The sequence below is a fragment of the Schistocerca americana genome, chromosome 10 (genome assembly GCF_021461395.2).
Source record: "Schistocerca americana isolate TAMUIC-IGC-003095 chromosome 10, iqSchAmer2.1, whole genome shotgun sequence".
Taxonomy (NCBI): domain Eukaryota; kingdom Metazoa; phylum Arthropoda; class Insecta; order Orthoptera; family Acrididae; genus Schistocerca; species Schistocerca americana.
Genome location: NC_060128.1, coordinates 151222509 through 151241350, shown reverse-complemented (window position 1 = coordinate 151241350; position 18842 = coordinate 151222509).

Sequence of the window (18842 nt, the reverse complement as noted above, 5' to 3'; positions counted from 1 at the left end):
GTTGACTGATAAGGTAATGAATGAGGAAGTTCTCTGCAGAACTGGCAAGGCAGGAATACATGAAAAGCCCTGATTGTAAGGGACAGGATGGTAACACATATGTTAGAAAGAAGGGAATAGCTTCCATGATACTAGAGGGTAAAAACTGCAGAGGAGGGCGGAGTTTGGAATACATCCAGCAAATAATTTGAGGATTTAGGTTGCAAGTGAAAGAAAAAGTTAGATCTTCCTTGCTTTGACCATCCTTATGCTTTGTAGATGTAATTCTTTCATAAATTATACTGTTGTTCGCAGTCTTGATGTTACGTGATCAGTAATTTTCCTTTCTACAACTGATATTTCTCATGTTCTGTTTATTTTTAAGCCATCTGTGTTACGCATGTTGTTCATTGCTTTCAACATGATTCCCTCCCTGCTTACATATGACCAGAAGGACTGTATTGTTTGTGTGAAACATAGCAAAATATTTTTCTGTTGAATTTCTATTCCTTTTCAGAAAATTTTTCACTTCCTTTATTCTTAACAGAAATGTGTCGTATTGATTTTCCATTTGGATTTGTAGGTCATCACTCACCTGTTCCTGTAGTTTGGCCTCAATCTTTTAAGGTGTGTGTGTGTTGTGTGTGTCTTATTTCGCTTTACATTGTCAAAGGCTCTCCCTCTCTCTCCCCATTACCTAACACAGAGGTAAAAATGGCTCTCTGGTATCTTTTTACTTCTTGAAACCAAACTTTCTCCTGTAAATCGTCAGTTAAAAAGAAAGAAACAAAGAAAGAAGAAAGCCTTATGTGTAGTTAAAGGTGTGACCTGACCTGTGCGTGCTTTGCTGCTAAGGTTGTAGCTAATGGAGTATAGTGAGAGCTCTGAGATGCGTGTAAGGAGAAGAAAGCGGCTGCACATGGGTTGCCACAAGGAGGAGGGTGATTACACATGTGCCCCTACTAGTCCATCTTAAAAATATCAAAGCATCAAATAATGGTATTATGAAAAGCACAGAGTGTGAATTTCTGTTTCAAAAGGAGGCCTTTTTGGCCAAAAGCTTAAATGTAGAGTAGTCTTTTCCGTTGTGCCTGTAGTGATTCAACGTGTCCTCTACATGGTGAGTAGTAATTCGTCCTTATCAGAATAATGTTATTCCATTCTGGACTTTCCATTGTTAGTGTGTCAAGTGTAACATGTAACATGACCTCGAGCCCACTTGTGGAATGATGTTGCTGTCGATGGCTGCTTACATGATTACTCTCACTGCCGGTAGTGCTGTCGGCATGTACAGGGTGTTTCAAAAAGGACCTTACAACTTTGAAAATTTGTATAAATTAATTCATAGTACCTACAGAGGTGATTGTAGTGTTAATTTGTTGGGAAATACATAAAGTTTTTATACTGGACTTCATTAGTATTAATACATTTGGTACAAAGCAATTTTCACCACCAACATTCACAATAATATCTCCTGTCCCCTCAGAAACTAGTTCAAGAAGCCTTTGTTCTTACTACAATGCCCAAAATGACTAGTAATGTATAACAAGCATGTAAAAGTCCCATTAACATATGTAACAGAATTATTAGTTCACTTTTCAGTGGCTCAGAAATATGGCAGGTGGTCTCTTAAATGTCTTTCTCATTAATAATTACCGCTTTTTTACTGTTTTACTTTGTCTTGTATCATTATTAGTATTTTGTGGAACCTCTGCCTACACCAAAACTTATTAAAAAAATGGAAATGTTGTCCTGAAAATATAGTGCTCACCAAACATTGTGGAATTAATGTGTTGTCCAACAAATGAAACATGTATTAGAATCATCAGTTCCTGTTACAGAATATTCAAATGTTTTGTTTTTGTAAGTGATCAAGCTTTCTTGTCAACTCTGACATATTACAGCTAATCTTCTTGAATGCCTCCACAGCAGCAACATGTGATAATATTTCAATTTTATAGGGTGGTTTACATTTGCCTTGTACAGCATGAACTTTTATGCACAATTCACTCGACTGTACTCAAACAAGTTACGTGTACACACATTTAGCCCCTACAGGTCTGAGCTACCTCCTCTGCCCCACCACACTAAACCAGTGCGTGGCTACTGTTCGTCCTGGTGTCATAGCTTATGCTACATCTTGTCAACTATAACACACTCATTCTATGGTTTTTTACACCATCTCGAATAACCTAATTTTTACGCCTCCCACAGATTTCAGTAACATAAAAGGTGCATTGTAGGTTTGTGCTAACTTATTTAAGTTCAGGTTATTCAGTGCTCTGTCAAAGTCTCCGTTGAGGATTACCCGTTTCTTCCATATCATCTATCCCATTTTCCATCACACTTTGGGACATTTCTTCTCCATTGTACAAGCCTTGCAATCTTAAATTCATTCATCCAAATCTGTATTGCCACATTTGTACCTTTTAAATAAGAATCATATATTTTCTTCTTTCCTATATAAGCTTGAATATTTATTCATTTGACTTCTTTGCCCATAATTTCACTATATCTTGTGTCTTATCTTGCCTTAATTATTTCCTTCATTATATTCTGCTCCTTTTCTACTTGACTAATCCTGAGCTTTTTACTGGGATCTTGGTCACTGCCTCAGAGACTTCTACTTTTTATCATTCTGTCTTAAATTTTGAGGATTTCGTTTCATTGTGTACTCATGTTATATTTATTGTCTTCAATTTCAACTTCCTGTTCATCACTTTTAGGTTATGGTTTGAAGATGTCTGTATCTTGGTATGCTTTGCAGCCCAGACTTTGATTGCTATCTGTATTTAGTTTCTTTCTTTCTTTCTCGGGCCTGTGTCCCGCTCCAATGCGGGGTCGGCTTTGTTATGATGGATTTGGCAGTGTTAATGGCAGAGGGTGGTCGGATGCCCTTCCTGCCGCCACCCTGAACCCCACGGGACGGAAGTAGTGTACCCCAGCTGTCTGCGTCTAGTGTAAGTCATGAAATAGTGCGAATGTTTTCAAATGTCTGTGAGTTATGTAACTGAGGCGGTACTTGGGGACCAGCCCAGTATTCACCTAGTGGGATGTGGAAAACCGCCTAAAAACCACATCCAGGCTGGCCGGCATACTGGCCCTTGTCGTTAATCCGCCGGGTGGATTCGATCCGGGGCCAGCGCGCCTACCCAAGTCCAGGAAGCAGCCCATTAGCGCTCTTGGCTACCCTGGCGGGTTCTGATATCTGTATTTAGTATCTCCTAGTATCTTCCAAATATATCTTCTTTTATGATTTTGGGAGTGTACTTGCTACAACCAGTTTAGACTTTTAGCAGAACTCTAATAGCCACTACTGTCACTCCTTCCCCACCCCACATTCTTCTGTCACTGCAGCTACCACTCCTTCCCCTGTATTTGCATAATCTCTTAGGCTATCAAATTTTCCACCTCTCTTTATGTAGTCTGTCAATTTTTCTGTTTTCTTATAACCACTAAGTGATTTGAGCATATAAATATGTTCAGTGGTGTTGAATTTGGCTTGGTTTCAATCCCCAGAAGATGAATTCGACCACTGGGTTGCCCACAATCACTTGACTTGTTATGCACTTTTCTCTTCATAATAATCCCAACAAGAAAAATTCTCTCTCTTTTTCTGTTTACCTTACTTACCTCCAACAGGCACAGTTCCCAGCACAACCCACGGAAATGCATGAAACAGAGCATTCTTAGTTTTTTGATCAAGAAGAGAACAAGTAGTTGGATGCATATTGATCACTGAGAATCTGGTCTAACAGTGGTCTATCTGGTGTAGTGGGAGGTAAAGATCAATAGTAAAAATTTAACTCCATCGTCCAATATTGTCCATTCAGTTATCTGAGATGCAAACTTTTGCTCTTTGCTGTCTCACTCTGCTTCCAGTTGTTTCCATCACCCTCTTATTCTGTTACCAATTTGCCCCACTTTCGTATGTGTACTGCAGAGTGATGATTTGCAAAAGTATCTTTGGCGCATTGCTTCCAATGGCTGATTTTTGACAGAATAGAGTAGTTTGTGCTGAGTGGCCAAAGTGCTTAACTGAATGTTAAATGGAGCAAGCCATCACAGACAACTGAATAATTATAGGGAATGAGGACCAGTCAGATTGTCTTTGTAGTATGGTGACTTGAAAAGACATGACCAATTCCTGTAAATGGCTTAAAGTTTGCGTAAATAATAGCAGAAGAAAAATGTGTCAAATATAATTTTTTGTTATTAAAATAATTGTTACTCCTTGCTTGGAGCTGCAGTTCAGAATCTGATGATAGTCTCTTCAAATATAGCAACTGTTTCTGCTGGACCCTGTAAAATTTATGCCAAGCACTACAGTCACTACAATCTGGTGAAGTTGGCGCCCGACTTTTGAGACATATACATTTTTTCAGAGTTCTTGATAGATATGCTACAGTTGTAGAGTTCTCTGTGAAAAATTTGAAGGGTTCTGTAGAATTTTGTGAAAAGAACAATAGTACTTGAGAAACTTTTGATCTTGTAAAAAAATTAAATTCCAAATTTGTGAAAAAAATAATGACCACAATTCTGTATAGCTCCCCAGGAGTTCTGCAGAAAACCATAATCAAATTTTTTTAGGCAGAGAAAAGTCTATGAGATAACTGCAATGATGAGGGGCCCATTTTCACTAGTTGTGAAGCTGGAAAGCAGCTTTCGAGAAATAAACATATTTTTTTCAGAGTTCATGGTAGATATGCTACAGTCCTAGAGTTATCCTAAACCTGATGGACAAAAAACAGGAAACAATAGGAGTCTTTATTGACTTGTCAAAAGCATTTGACATGGTGGACCATAAAATTCTGCTATCAAAGCTAGAAAGATATGGTATTCGAGGTCTGTCCAACAAGTGGATCAGTTCCTTCCTGACAAATCGTATGCAGGCAGTGTGCGTCAAGCACACAGATATTGAACTAAAAACTGTATCTAATCACTTATCTGACTATAAACAAATAAAATGTGGTGTACCCCAAGGATCCGTATTGGGACCCCTTCTGTTTCTTCTGTACATAAATGATCTAAGCTTAAATATTGATGCACACAAATCAATCATATTTGCAGATGACACCACGATTCTATTAAAAGGAGACGACGATGAACAGTTACAGCAGACAGTAAACACGGTCACGAAACAACTTAGCAGCTGGGCACAGAGTAACCAGCTTGTAATAAACAGTAAGAAAACCGTTGCTCTAAAATTCCACAATGTTCCTAACAAGGACATGTTTATCCCATCAGTCTCTATCAATGACGAACCAGTTGGTAACAGTACTGAAACCAAATTCTTAGGACTTTGGCTGCAGAGTAACATCAGATGGAATAAGCATATTGAATGTCTCAATACAGAACTGAGCAAAACATGTTATCTTCTTTGTTCATTGAAATCATGCTGTAGTGAGAAAACAGTAATGAATGCATATCATGCGTACTTTCATTCTCGTCTTAGATATGGGGTCACCTTCTGGGGAAACTCTAAAATAGCTAATAGCACTTTTAAACTACAAAAAAGGGCCATTAGAATCTTGTTTGGGTGCAAGCCTAGAGACTCTTGTAAACCCCTGTTTAAGAAATCTGGTATTCCCCCATTACCGTGTGTATACATTATGGAAACCCTTTTGTTCTTTAAATTAAATGTAATAGGCAAGGACCAGAGGTTACAAAAAAACTGTGATATACATGAGCACTTTACCAGACAAAACAGGAACTTACATATGACTCAAATCAGCACAGCACTGTGCCAAAAAGGTACTTTTCACATGGGAGTTAAGCTTTATAACAAACTTCCTGAAAACATAAAAGCTATCACTGAGGTCAATACATTTGGAAAATCTCTAAAGTCATATTTACAGCATCACTGCTTTTATTCCATTGAAGAATATTTAAATTTATGAAATGTGTTATATAAATACTTGTGCGTAAAGTGTATTATTGTAAGCTTAAATATGTATTATTGTAAGCTTAAATATGTATGCCTTGAAATTACTTTCAGCCTGTGTATTTATAACTTGACTTGTCCAATGTCTTATGCATAAGCTGCTATGTAGACAACAGGACCAATAAAATACAATCTACAATCTGCACAAAATATGAATAGTTCTGCAGAATTCTGGAAAAAGACACAGAAAATCCAAATGACATTTTTGTGCAGACAATAGTTTGAGATAATTGCAATAATGAGAGACACATTTCCACTAAATGAAAAAACAAATTTGCAAAACATTTCTGGACAGCACTTTAAGAGTTCTATCAAAAATGGCCAGTTATACCCAAGTCTAACTCAGAAAACTTTGTTCTTAGGTAAGAGCATGTTCAAACCTTCAAATGATAACCAGTTGCACAAGATTACGTAGCATGTTGCTGTCTAGTTTGTCAGCAATTTAAAGTAAAATTGACACGGAGGTAGATTTTGGACCATTTTTAATGACTGTGGTAATGTACATTCAATTTTCAGTGCAAAGAGTTCTAGAATCTGAAGTAAGTTTACTGTGTTGATGCAATGGTAAAAATTTGTGGGGTTCTTTTATTTACTGGAGGCAGTGGAAACTCATCTTCAAGTTTCGAAAACAATCATGATCTCACATCCGCTCCAAGATATTCGCTAAACAAGAGAATATCATCGAATTCTATTAAAAGAAAAGATGAAGATTTGGATGACATGGCTTTAAAGCTTATTTATAAAGAAGTATGTACCAATCAGATAATGAAGAACACGGTAAGTAAGAAGGATGTATTGTGTACGTAGCAAAATACAAGCTTTTATATAACTGTTGACTTTAGTTTTGTGCTTCGCTTGTCAGAAGACAAGAAACAGATTAGCAACAGACATTGATTTCCATGCCAGGATGAATATATTGGGTACATAGATTTTGCGTATATAGTGAAAATGCTGATCATCACAGCTTTTTTTATCCATAGTCCTTAAGTGGCCACTTCTAATGATGTTTCCAGTTTGAACAGTTTAATGACTCAATCATAAAGTTACAGCTGGTCTGCCTTTAATTTCTCGTTTTTTTATTTCTCCAACTTTATTGGTGCGTAAACAGGAATAATTGTGTAAAGCTTCTTGTACATTTCGTGACTTGTGTTATCTACGTCTTTGACTTTGTTATTTTATGGTGTTGTACGGAAGTTATGACTGTAATCACATTTCAGTTACATGTGTATTCCTGTTGTTCTGATATTGTCCCTTAGTATTAGCCACCACCAGCTGATACACCTCAGATGGTAGGTGAAGGTGGGGTACAGTGCAACATGGGGCACAGTATATCATTTCTATTTGTGTGTAAGTTATCATGTGGTAGCCTTGTGTTTAACATTTTTGTGAGTATCATTTGTTACCATTTTTGGCAAATGCTTTTTGGAAGTTGTCTAGTGAAAAAATGTGTTTTGAGGTATGTGAAGTATATTTTTATCATAGTATAACATTCTTTCTTGTGATTTCCCTAAATCACTCCAGGCAAATGCCGGGATGGTTCCTTTGAAAGGGCACGGCCGACTTCCTTCCCAATCCTTTCCTAATCCGATGAGACCGATGACCACGCTGTCTGGTCTCCTTCCCCAAACCAACCAACCAACCATTCTTTCTTTTATTTATGTTCACAAAAAAATTGCTGTAATTTTGAGTATTATGGCCATAGTCATATACTAGTTATTTGCTGTATTGAAAAAAAATTCATAATGTTTTGCACTTTCTTTGAAACTTACAAAATTATGTAGAGCCACTATGTGGGGCACAGTGAAACACTGTTACAGTGATGTGAACAGTGGAACCACTGTTCTAGCCCCTGCTGACAGTAATGAGGTTCAAAGTGATTCACAGGAAGACCCTTCTATGTAATAATGCACCAACTGAGGAAGATTCACCAACCAAAAAAATAGAAAGAGGGGAATGAGTTGCATTACAGCAGATTAGCTCATTTAAAAAAGTGTTTGAAGATCATTCAGGACAGTGGATGGTGATAACAGGAAAAGAAAATGAAAAGCAAAAAAAGAAATCTTTTTTCCAAGAATCTGATGTGTGGAATGCTGAAAGACAAAAAGTGTGAGCCTTTAGATTGCTCAGGTAACAGAGATATTAAAGGTCAAAATGAGAGCAAAGAAGAAAACAAAAGAGCAGCTGTTCAAGTCGATTATGTTTTAATAGGGCTTACTGGAAAGATCTCAGATCACTGTATTGGCCAAGACATCAGGAATAAGTATTATGATGGCGAGAACATCATCAATGTAGGAAAAGAACCCTCTGCCCCCCCCCCCCCCCCCCCCTTCCATGAACCATGGACCCGATACAGATAGCTGTACCATAGGTGCAACCACAACGGGGGAGTATCTGTTGAGAGGCCAGAAAATAGTGTGGTTCCTGAAGAGGGGCAGCAGCCTTTTCAGTAGTTGCAGGGGAAACAGTCTGGATGATTGATTGATCTGGCCTTGTAACACTAACCAAAGCGGCCTTGCTGTGCTGGTACTGTGAGTAGCTGAAAGCAAGGGGAAACTAGAGCCGTAATTTTTCCTGACGGCATGCAGCTTTACTGTATGGTTAAATTATGATTATGTTCTCGTGGGTAAAATATTCCAGAGGTAAAGTAGTCCCCCATTCGGATCTCTGGGTGGGGACTACTCGGAAGGATGTCGTTATCAGGAGAAAGAAAACTGGCATTCTATGGATCGGAGCGTGGAATGTCAGATCCCTTAATCGGGCAGGTAGGTTACAATGTTTAAAAAGGGAATTGGATAGGTTAAAGTTAGATATAGTGGGAATTAGTGAAGTTCGCTGGCAGGAGGAACCAGATTTCTGGCCAGGTGAATATAGGGTTATAAATACAAAATCAAATAGAGGTAATGCAGGAGTAGGTTTAATACTGAGTAAGAAAGTAGGAATGCGGGTAAGCTACTACAAACAGCATAGGGAATGCATTATTGTGGCCAAGATAGATACGGAGCCCACACCTACCACAGTAGTACAAGTTTATATGCAAACTAGCTCTGCAGATGACAAAGGGATTGATGAAATGTATGATGAGATAAAAGAAATTATTCAGATAGTGAAGGGAGACGAAACTTTAATAGTCATGGGTGACTGGAATTCGATAGTAGAAAAAGGAAGAGAAGGAAACATAGTAGGCGAATATGGAATGGGGGTAAGGAATGGAAGAGGAAGCTGCCTGGTAGAATTTTGCACAGAACATAACTTAATCATAATTAACACCTGGTTCAAGAATCATGAAAGAAGGTTGTATACCTGGAAGAGGCCTGGAGATACTGGAAGGTTCTTCATTTCCTTGTGTAAATTATTTATTGTTAGTGTTACATGAACTTGACCCCATCTGTCGGATAATTTACAAAGTTTTGTGGGAAATGGGGTACTGGCAGTGTGATAGCAGAATAATGACACAGCCTAGAGATAGGATTTCCATTGGTAAGCACAATATACATAACTCATGGTTCAGTGAACCTCATTTTACTGAGCCAGAGATGTTACGCTGCCATAGAGTGACTCCCACCCACCCTAGTGCAGAGCAAGGGGCACACGAGAAGAAGCTGTGGTGGAGTGTCGTCTGTCAGAAGTGATGTAGGCGGCTGTATAATGGTGTATGTGATGGAAGAGACATCATAGTCAGCAAGGTATTCAGGGCGACACAGGTCATGCCCAAAGTGTGGTGCTGGCAGCATTAGCAGGTAAGGACACATCTGAGCAGCATCTTCAATTGTTGCTGGCCCATTGGCAGTATTTGAAGAGGGAGGCATGTTGGCAGTGTTGTATAGCATTGTTGTGGCCATAGGAGGCGCTGTGGGGTCTGCACTGGTATAAGCTGGGACAGTGATGGTCAGTGTACCGTCTGCTGAAAAACGGGAGGTGAGTCCTGCATGTCAACTTCTGGTGGGACAGGAGTGGTGTGCATGAAACTGTGTGTGACAGTGCTTGCACCCGACTGCCTGTCCATGTTGGTAGTGGTAATCACAAGGTTGGTATTGCATAACTTGACAGATATGTCATCAGGCAAAAAGTTGTGGAGATTCACACACACTTGGAAATTGACTAATGGGTGCGAAGGAGATGGTGGAATGGGGCCTCTTTTGTTGCAGGTCGTTAAAGTACACACCAGTTTAACCTAGTTCACCAGTGCTATTGTATGTGTTCCAGCTATTTTTATATCAAAAGTGTTTGTATCACATTTCAACACTTGGTATGGTCCTGTAAATCGTAGTTGTAGGGCAGGTTTAACTGCATATGTATGTAGCATCACATGGGAACATGTGGCCAGATCTTTTTGAATAAAAATTCCTTGTGTCATGTGATGGAAGGGGGTGGCACTCGGATATTTTGTATATATGTGTGTACATACGTGACTAAGTCTGGTAAGTCGTGGTCTGTAGGGACCATTTCATGCAATTCGAAATCAGCGGTTAGAGTGAGTGGCTCGCCATATAGTATTTTGATGAGTGATGTGTTAAGGTCATCTTCACATACCATGAAAATTACCAGGAGAACCTGTGGAAGGGCCTCCACCCACAGTTCTGAGTGGCACATGAGAGCCACTGTTGCATGAGGCCATTGGAATGGGGATGGTAGGTGGTTGTATGGAACTGATAGTATCGACATAGGTGGCGTAAAGTCATTGAGCAGTTGGGATTTGAACTGTCCAGACTGGTCTGATCCGATGTTAAGGACGCTGGGGAGCTGAATCGGGCAGTCCAACTGTTGATGAAAAATTTTGCTATTGACTCTGCTGATACGAGGTGTGGCTAGAAAAAAACCGGACTAGTACTGGTGAAACAAAAAAACGAATGCAATAAGGCTGAAAGTCGCGTGGCCTGTCACGTGACTCTCGCTCCGCCTACTGCTCGAGTTTCATCTGCCTCCTGCACTCAGTCTGCCCATGGCGTCTGTTTTAAGTAGTTGACGTTTTGTCTGTGCGTCAGAAAATGTTGAGTGTACAGAAAGAACAGCGTGTTAACATCAAATTTTGTTTCAAACTAGGAAAATCTGCAAGTGAAACGTTTGTAATGTTACAACAAGTGTACGGCGATGATTGTTTATCGCGAACACAAGTGTTTGAGTGGTTTAAACGATTTAAAGATGGCCGCGAAGACACCAGTGATGACACTCGCACTGGCAGACCATTGTCAGCAAAAACTGATGCAAACATTGAAAAAATCGGTAAACTTGTTCGACAAGATCGCCGTTTAACAATCAGAGCAGTGTCTGAGTTAACAGGAGTTGACAAGGAAAGTGTTAGGCAGATTCTTCATGAAAGTTTCAACATGAACAAAGTGTGTTCAAAAATGGTTCCAAAGTGTCTCACAATTGAACAGAAGGAACGCCGAAGAATGATTTGTTCTGACATCCTGGAAAACATTGAAAGTGATCCCACCTTCTTACAAAATGTTATTACTTGCGATGAATCGTGGTTTTTTTACTTACGATCCCGAAACTAAACGCCAATCGATGCATTGGAAAACTCCTGGTTCTCCACGACAAAAAAAAGCACGAATGTCAAAATCGAAATTCAAGGCAATGATGATTGTTTTTTTTGACATCAAAGGGATTGTGCACATTGATTGGGTACCAGAGGGACAAACAGTGAATCAGCATTACTACATTAGCGTCCTGGCTACCCTACGTGAGCGAGTACGGAGAAAACGGAACGATTTGTGGGGAAAAAAGTCATGGATCCTTCACCAAGACAATGCCCCAGCTCACAGTGCATTGTCAGTGAAGACGTTTTTGGCAAAACACAACATTCCCATCTTAGATCATCCACCCTACTCACCTGATTTGGCCCCCTGTGACTTTTTTCTTTTCCCTGAAGTCAAGTCAGCTTTGAAAGGAACTAGATTTGAGACTGTTGAAGCAGTAAAAGAAAAAGCGACGGACTAATGTATGGACTTACCGAAAATGATCTGCAGCATTGCTATGAACAGTGGAAAATTCGTATGGAGCGGTGTAGAGACCGAGGAGGACAGTACATTGAAGGAGATAACATGAAATTGTAAATAATTGTAAATAAATGTTTTTTCCAGCATCAGTCCGGTTTTTTTCTAGCCGCACCTTGTATGTCAGAAATGGGTGCGGTCTCCATTCATCGTGTCGTGATCTCTCATTGATGGAATATAATGATAGCCATGTGATTTGGGGAGCAGCCCAATGAAGTCAATGTGGACATGCTGGTACTGTCACTTTGGAATTGGGGATTTTCCAAAAGGGAACTGTGTGTGGTGGCCAGTTTTTGCTTGTTGGCACAGAATACAAGTCTTGGCCCATGTAGCACAATTATTTTTTAATGTTAGGCCAGACAAACCTTTCCATGATGAGGTGCATAGTAGGGTGTACGCCCCGCTGTGAAAGATTGTGGAGAAGATCAAATTTGTCCTGTGATACAGTTCTGGGGCAACTGTTCAGACATGTCCATTTGAAATGACACACCAGTCTTATTTGGTCACTCTGGGTACTGTCCATTTTTTCAACTGAAGGTGGTGTCTGGTTTGTTGAAGAGGCTGTGGAGATCGGCATCTGTCACTTGTGCATCTGTGATGCTATTAAAGTGCAACTGGGGGGAAGCTGCTGCAATATGGGAAAGATAGTCCACCCTAATATTACTGGCACATTTAACATATCACACATTGGTAAGTGAACTGTGCTTTGAAATCAACATGGTGGAATCTCCTGGAAACAATCCTGTTGGAAGAACATCCACAACTGAGCATTATAGCAATGGTTGAAAATACCGCTTCAGTTGTAAATTATTTTCACACGACCGGTTTCGGACTGTTATAAGCCCATTCTCAGGTGTCGAAGCTGTGCTGTGGTCTCCAAGTACTGCATGTACCAGGTGCGGTGTGCTGCGTATGAGCCCAGAACAGGAATACCTGGGTGCATAATCCGCCAATGGGTTGTTGTTGTTGTTGTTGTTGTGGTCTTCAGTCCTGAGACTGGTTTGATGCAGCTCTCCATGCTACTCTATCCTGTGCAAACTTCTTCATCTCCTAGTACCTACTGCAGCCTACATCCTTCTGAATCTGCTTAGTGTATTCATCTCTTGGTCTCCCTCTACGATTTTTACCCTCCACGCTGCCCTCCAGTACTAAATTGGTGATCCCTTGATGGCTCAGAACATGTCATACCAACTGATCTCTTCTTCTAGTCAAGTTGTGCCACAAACTCCTCTTCTCCCCAATTCTATTCAATACCCCCTCATTAGTTATGTGATCTACCCATATAATCTTCAGCATTCTTCTGTAGCATCACAGTTCCAAAGCTTCTAGCCAATGGGTTGCGGAATTCAAATGCCGGTGGGTGATGGTCTGTATATATGATAAGGGGTGTCCCCTCAACATCCTCTTGAAAGTAATGAACTGATTCATATATGGATAGTAGTTTATGGTCAGATGTGGACCATTTTTTCTGGGTGTTGGTAAGTTTGCACAAGAAAAACTTGATTGGCTGAGAAATTCCACCAATCTCTTGCTGTAAAGCAGCCCCGATAGTGTGATCACTAGCATCAGACATGATAATTAGATGTACATTGGGGGGATGGGTGGACGAAGCTCATGGCATATAACAGGTATTCTTTTATTTTGTCAAAGGCCACCTACATTTGCCATGTACAATTGAGACATTACCAGATGTGCTATTGCTGCGCAATGCTTGGGTGAGTGGTAGCAAAGTCTCAGCAGTGTGTGGCAATTGGTTCCTGTGGAAATTTATGAGCCCCAAAAACTTACACAGCTCTTGATAGTTGTTGGGAGGTGGGAGGAGGTGAATGTGGTTAGTTTTATCAAGAGTGGGACACACCCCAGATGCTTTGACAAGGTGTCTGACAAAGGTCACATGGGGTTGCCGAAGTTGGCACTTATTGTTCATCACGACACTGTGAGAGGCCATCTTGAGGATACGCAGGTGGTCATCATGGTCTTGCTCGTTTTGTGAATAGATTATTATGTCATCTAGATAGACATAACAAAAAGGCAAATTGAGCACTATGCTATCAATAAATCTTTGTCATGTCTTCGCCAAGTTAGTCCATATGGCATGCAGAGGAACTCAGAAAGACCAATTGGCGTGATTATTGCAGTTTTTGGTGCGTTTGGGCTGCCATTGGAATTTGCAGGTATGCTGTTTTGCAATTGATGACTCTGAAAATTTTTCCCCAGCTAAGACTTGGGAAAAATCATGTAAGCTCAGAATGGGGTAGCTGTCAATGATTGTATGGATACTGAGGTAGTGGTAGTTGCTAAATATGTGCCAAGTACCATTCTTTTTTAGGAATTAGTTAGTTTGGGAGGTCCAGGCACTGTCTGACGGCCTGACTATGTCAACTCACAAAAGTTCGTCCACTCCAGCTTTAACCGCTTTTAAGTTTGTAGGGAGCTTGACGACTGAGGCGGTGACGGGCAGAGGGGACCTGGTGTGGTGGTAATGTTGTGGGCTGTATCATCCCGCACAGCACAGATTGTATGTGGTCTAATGGGAGAGCATGGAGTAAGTCCAGGAGATGCGACGTGATTCACTGTTGGTGTTAACGTCACATAGCATTGTCTCAGGAGCACAGTTGTGTGGGGGTTCTGATGCTTCACTAACCTGAGAAGTGTCCATAGTAGCAGGGTGGAAGATGATCAATGTCAAGATGATGAAGGCCATAAATATGCTGTCGAGCTGCATGTTCTGATGTTGTGGCATCCATGATTTGTCTCCATAGTTGTTCATTGTTGAGTTGCATGATGTAATGATGAGTACTCAGCTGCCTTTAAGTGTAGCTGGTTGAAAAATGCTTTGTAGCTTCAGGTTCAGTGATGTGTTGGGTAGAAACAGAATGACTGAGGTCACTACAGTGCCGGCTGTTTGTGTATTGCTGACCACACAACAGATCAGCTGCTGACCTTCTTGTGATAACAGAAGGACATGGTTTAAATCAGGCAGTAGCTGGTAGTGCCAGAGGAAGTTGGCTCTCAGGACTGGTTCAACTGTTTCTACCACTAGGAACAGCCAAGATATTTGCATATCTGTGCCACAGTCAAGTCTGATGTGTGCAGTTACAGCAACTGCAATTACAGTGTCGTTGGCCTCACCCACTTGCAGCAGTGACAGCAACAGTACAGCAGGTGGTACAGTGCTCACATTGGCCCTGGTATCAATGAGGAAATAGGTGCAGGCACTTTCATGGATGAGTTTTTGGGAACCGTCTGCTCATTGAAATGCAGTTTTGTTGTGCGTTGTTAGTGAAGAGTGGTCTGGTGCACCTACATCAGGTTGCTGTTCTAGTTGGGGTAGGTGCAGGGTTGTCTGTCCCGGTGTGCATCCCACCCAAATCTGGTGTGAAACCAGCAGGAGCATTGCTGTGTGTTGGGCATGGAAGCAGATGATGCACTTGGTTGGAGTGGCTTTTCTTTTTTATACACAGACGCAGGACATTGGCCAGCTGGGGCCGACAACCTTGGCTGTTGCAGTAGGCGACTGTTGTCCGCTGCAGCCATGAACGGAGCTTGGGGTGGTAGATGCAGGGGGCATGGCCCAGTTCGGGTTGGTCTGGCTGTCGTCTGGCGGTTCGCAGCTGTGTGGAATGTTGGGGCAGCTTAGCTGGGATTGTGCGAAATCGATTTCAATGCAGATGTACTGGGAAATGTAGCACAGTGCTGTTGATTAAAATGTGGTTTTGTGATAATGCCTGCATTCTACCAGCAAGTTGAAGTTTAAATTCTATTGGTGCCTCCTCATGCACTAGTATTGCCGTCTCGATTTTCTCTGGCAGTTTTGGGAACCAAAGTGTTTGTAGTGGGCAATCAGGCAGGAGCGTTGAGTCGATTAGAAATTTTGCAAATTTCTGGTTGTGTTCCTATGGGACCAAACTGCTGAGGTCATCAGTCCCTAGGTTTATGCACTATTTAATCTAATTTAAATTAACTTATCCCATGCCCAAGGGAGGACTCGAATCCCTGATGGGGGTGCCACACGAACCGTGGTAAGGTGCCTCAGACTGTGTGTCTGCATGATAGGTCAATTAGAACTCGAGGTGGTGCCAGACTGAAGACGGCGTGTGTTGCCCAAAACATTCTCACTGATGAGATGTAACTGTTGCTCACATGTGTATGTTTGTATGTTAGTCATTGTAGCAGTAGTGTCTTGGCAGTTTAGTATTTGTGAGAGGTCAGAATGTCCCAAAGCAAGTCACTAATAAGATCTGAACTATCTATGTGGTGGTTAAGAAGGGTGGCAAAGTTCTCGTCATTCCCAGTGATGCCACTGGCTGACATCAGACACTCGCTGAGAGAAAACCACATTGTGGGCCAATCTGTGTGAACAATGGTAGTCTCAGACAGTGATGGATGGTATGATGACTGTCAATGATTTGATTGCAAGGCACCATCATGAGGTGGGTGAGGCACAGCACAGGAGTGTCAGTGTACGAGATGAGCACGAAATACGGCTTGACATAAGGAGGCCATGTGATGAGATGAGTAAAGTCATGTTGCAGGTGGCATTGGTGGCACATAGCGATGTGCATAGAACTCGGGTGGCTGTTCAAAGAATGACCCTGTGTGTGAGCAAAGTTCTGGGGCCAATGCAGCAGATAAGACTTTCAAAATGTCATATGTGTGAGACAGTTGAAAATGAATGTGAAAGTGCACATGAGGTCCTGGCATAGTCAATTTATTATCAGTGGCACAGTCTGTGCCTCATAGACTTCATGCAGTTGTTCGTGACATGGGTGGCCCAATTATGAGGTCACTTGAAATGGGAGAAGTGGTATCTGACCTCACTGTGGCAAGGTTGTGAAAAATGCATTCTCGAGTCCATGGTTGGTTTTGGTGCAGGATGCAAATGCAAAGAAGGGTGCTGGACTGGAAGCAAGTCGTTTGTGATGCCCAGCGCAGCTGAGATATGAGTGATGTCATAGTTTGCGTTGCGGAACTTGTGTTTACTTGCAATTGTCGGAAACGAATTTGGAAAATCGGAATGCACGGTCCATTGGCGGAAGGATGACAAAACAGAACGGTGGACTGGTAAGGCTCGCGCCATTGTTGTTCAACCCTCACAGCACTGTGTAAGGCATCTGTATGGTTTGGGTCGTTAATGTGAGTGTCATAACACTCATATCACTAGCGCAGGAAAACGTAATGTTTCGTCCTGTGTGAAAGTTGAAGGCACTTGGATTAACGTTTGTTTATTGTGATTCTCTGCTGCACTTTAGTCCAGAGTACCAGGCATATATTCACACGGTGTCAAATGTGGAATGTTTATCATTAAGTCACTCGGTAAATTCGGCACTTGTCGTGGCACAGTTTGTTACTTGGCATCGGCGACAATGCGAGGTTGGCCCAAAGATGTGGCGAATAATGAAGGCATTGTCGATGTGTTGTTTAGCACTGTAGCATTATCCAAGTCTTGGCGGATTTTTAGCGATTTTATGCACAGAACATTCGTGCAATTCACGACCTCCCATCTTGAGAGATGTTGTCGACATTACCGAAGAAACAGTGAGGATGTGCCATTGGTAACGGCAGCATTCTCGAAGGCGTAACCGACATGGCAAATTTTCGACTTAATAGCAAAATCTTGGCACGGAAGTTCTGGGCTACCATTGTGCGAAATGGGGTACTGGCAGTGTGACAGCAAAATAGCGACACAGCATAGAGATCCACACCATTTATTGGTACGCACAATATACACAACGCGTGTAGTCGTTATGAGCTTATAGATCAACCTGACTCCCAATGCCTCACGGCGCAGCGATCCTCCTTTTACCGAGTCATAGATGTTAGGCCACCACAGTCTAGTAACCACAGTCTAACTTCTGCTAGTAACTAGGAGTAGAGCGCTGACAGCTTAGTTTGCAGCCACTGTGAAGAATCTGTAAGTGGTAAAGAATGTTTATTTTCAGTGGTCTCGCAGAGATGACTGAAGCCGCTAGAGTTTCCAGTAGAGTTATTCTCCTGTGGCGTGATTTGATTCCTACGTTGAGTACTGCTGAATTTGTTTAGACTTCTATTGGGTGTACCATTTGCAGCCGAATCACGACACCAGAAACTGCGTGGATTGTTATGGAGAGCACTGCGCCAAACTTGGTTCAAAAAGGTTGTGACTGTGATGCCTATTACAGTCGTATTGTAGCATCCTGGAAAAGAAATAGTGTAAGGAAAGCACATGGTTTGATCATTATAAAGTGAAAATACATCAGAGCATCATCCGGTTTTCTGCTAGATTACAGATTACATACTGAAAAATACATGTCTGGTACTGGACTGTCGATTAATACCATTTATGACTACTACGGTTTTGTCAAGAAGTTTGTAACGTAGTTGTGAATAATGACTGTGGTCCAATAGGTGGTGTCAACAAAATTGTCGAAAACGGATGAGCCGCACGTACCAATTCAAAAATACAGGAAAGAACAACTTGTCGAGAACGAAACTGAAAAGATCTGGATAACCGGAGGCAAAAAAAAGTTTAATTGTGAAAGATCGTACAACACTTTGAAGGAAGAGGGATTTCACCACGAGTTTGTAAACCTTTCTGCAGAATTCGTGTCTTCTGGTGATCTGATCCATCTGTGGGCATACAGAACATCGAATGATTATGGAAATCCCTGAAATTATTCATCAAACGAGGGCGACGGGAGATCAAGATGAACTTCCACTTCCACGATTTGCACTTACTTAGTATAAAACTTCCCTGTGAAACTTTGCTAGTTTTCTTAAGAGGTATTGCTATAGTGCACTCTGGCTACGGAAAAAAGGACTCCTAACGCCAGCTACAAATCACACGAACTCTTCCAGGATCAATACATCGATGCCGACGAGTAAGGTAAGCGAAATTACATTTAATGTCGTCATTGGACAAATTTTATGTATTGCTTCTGTCG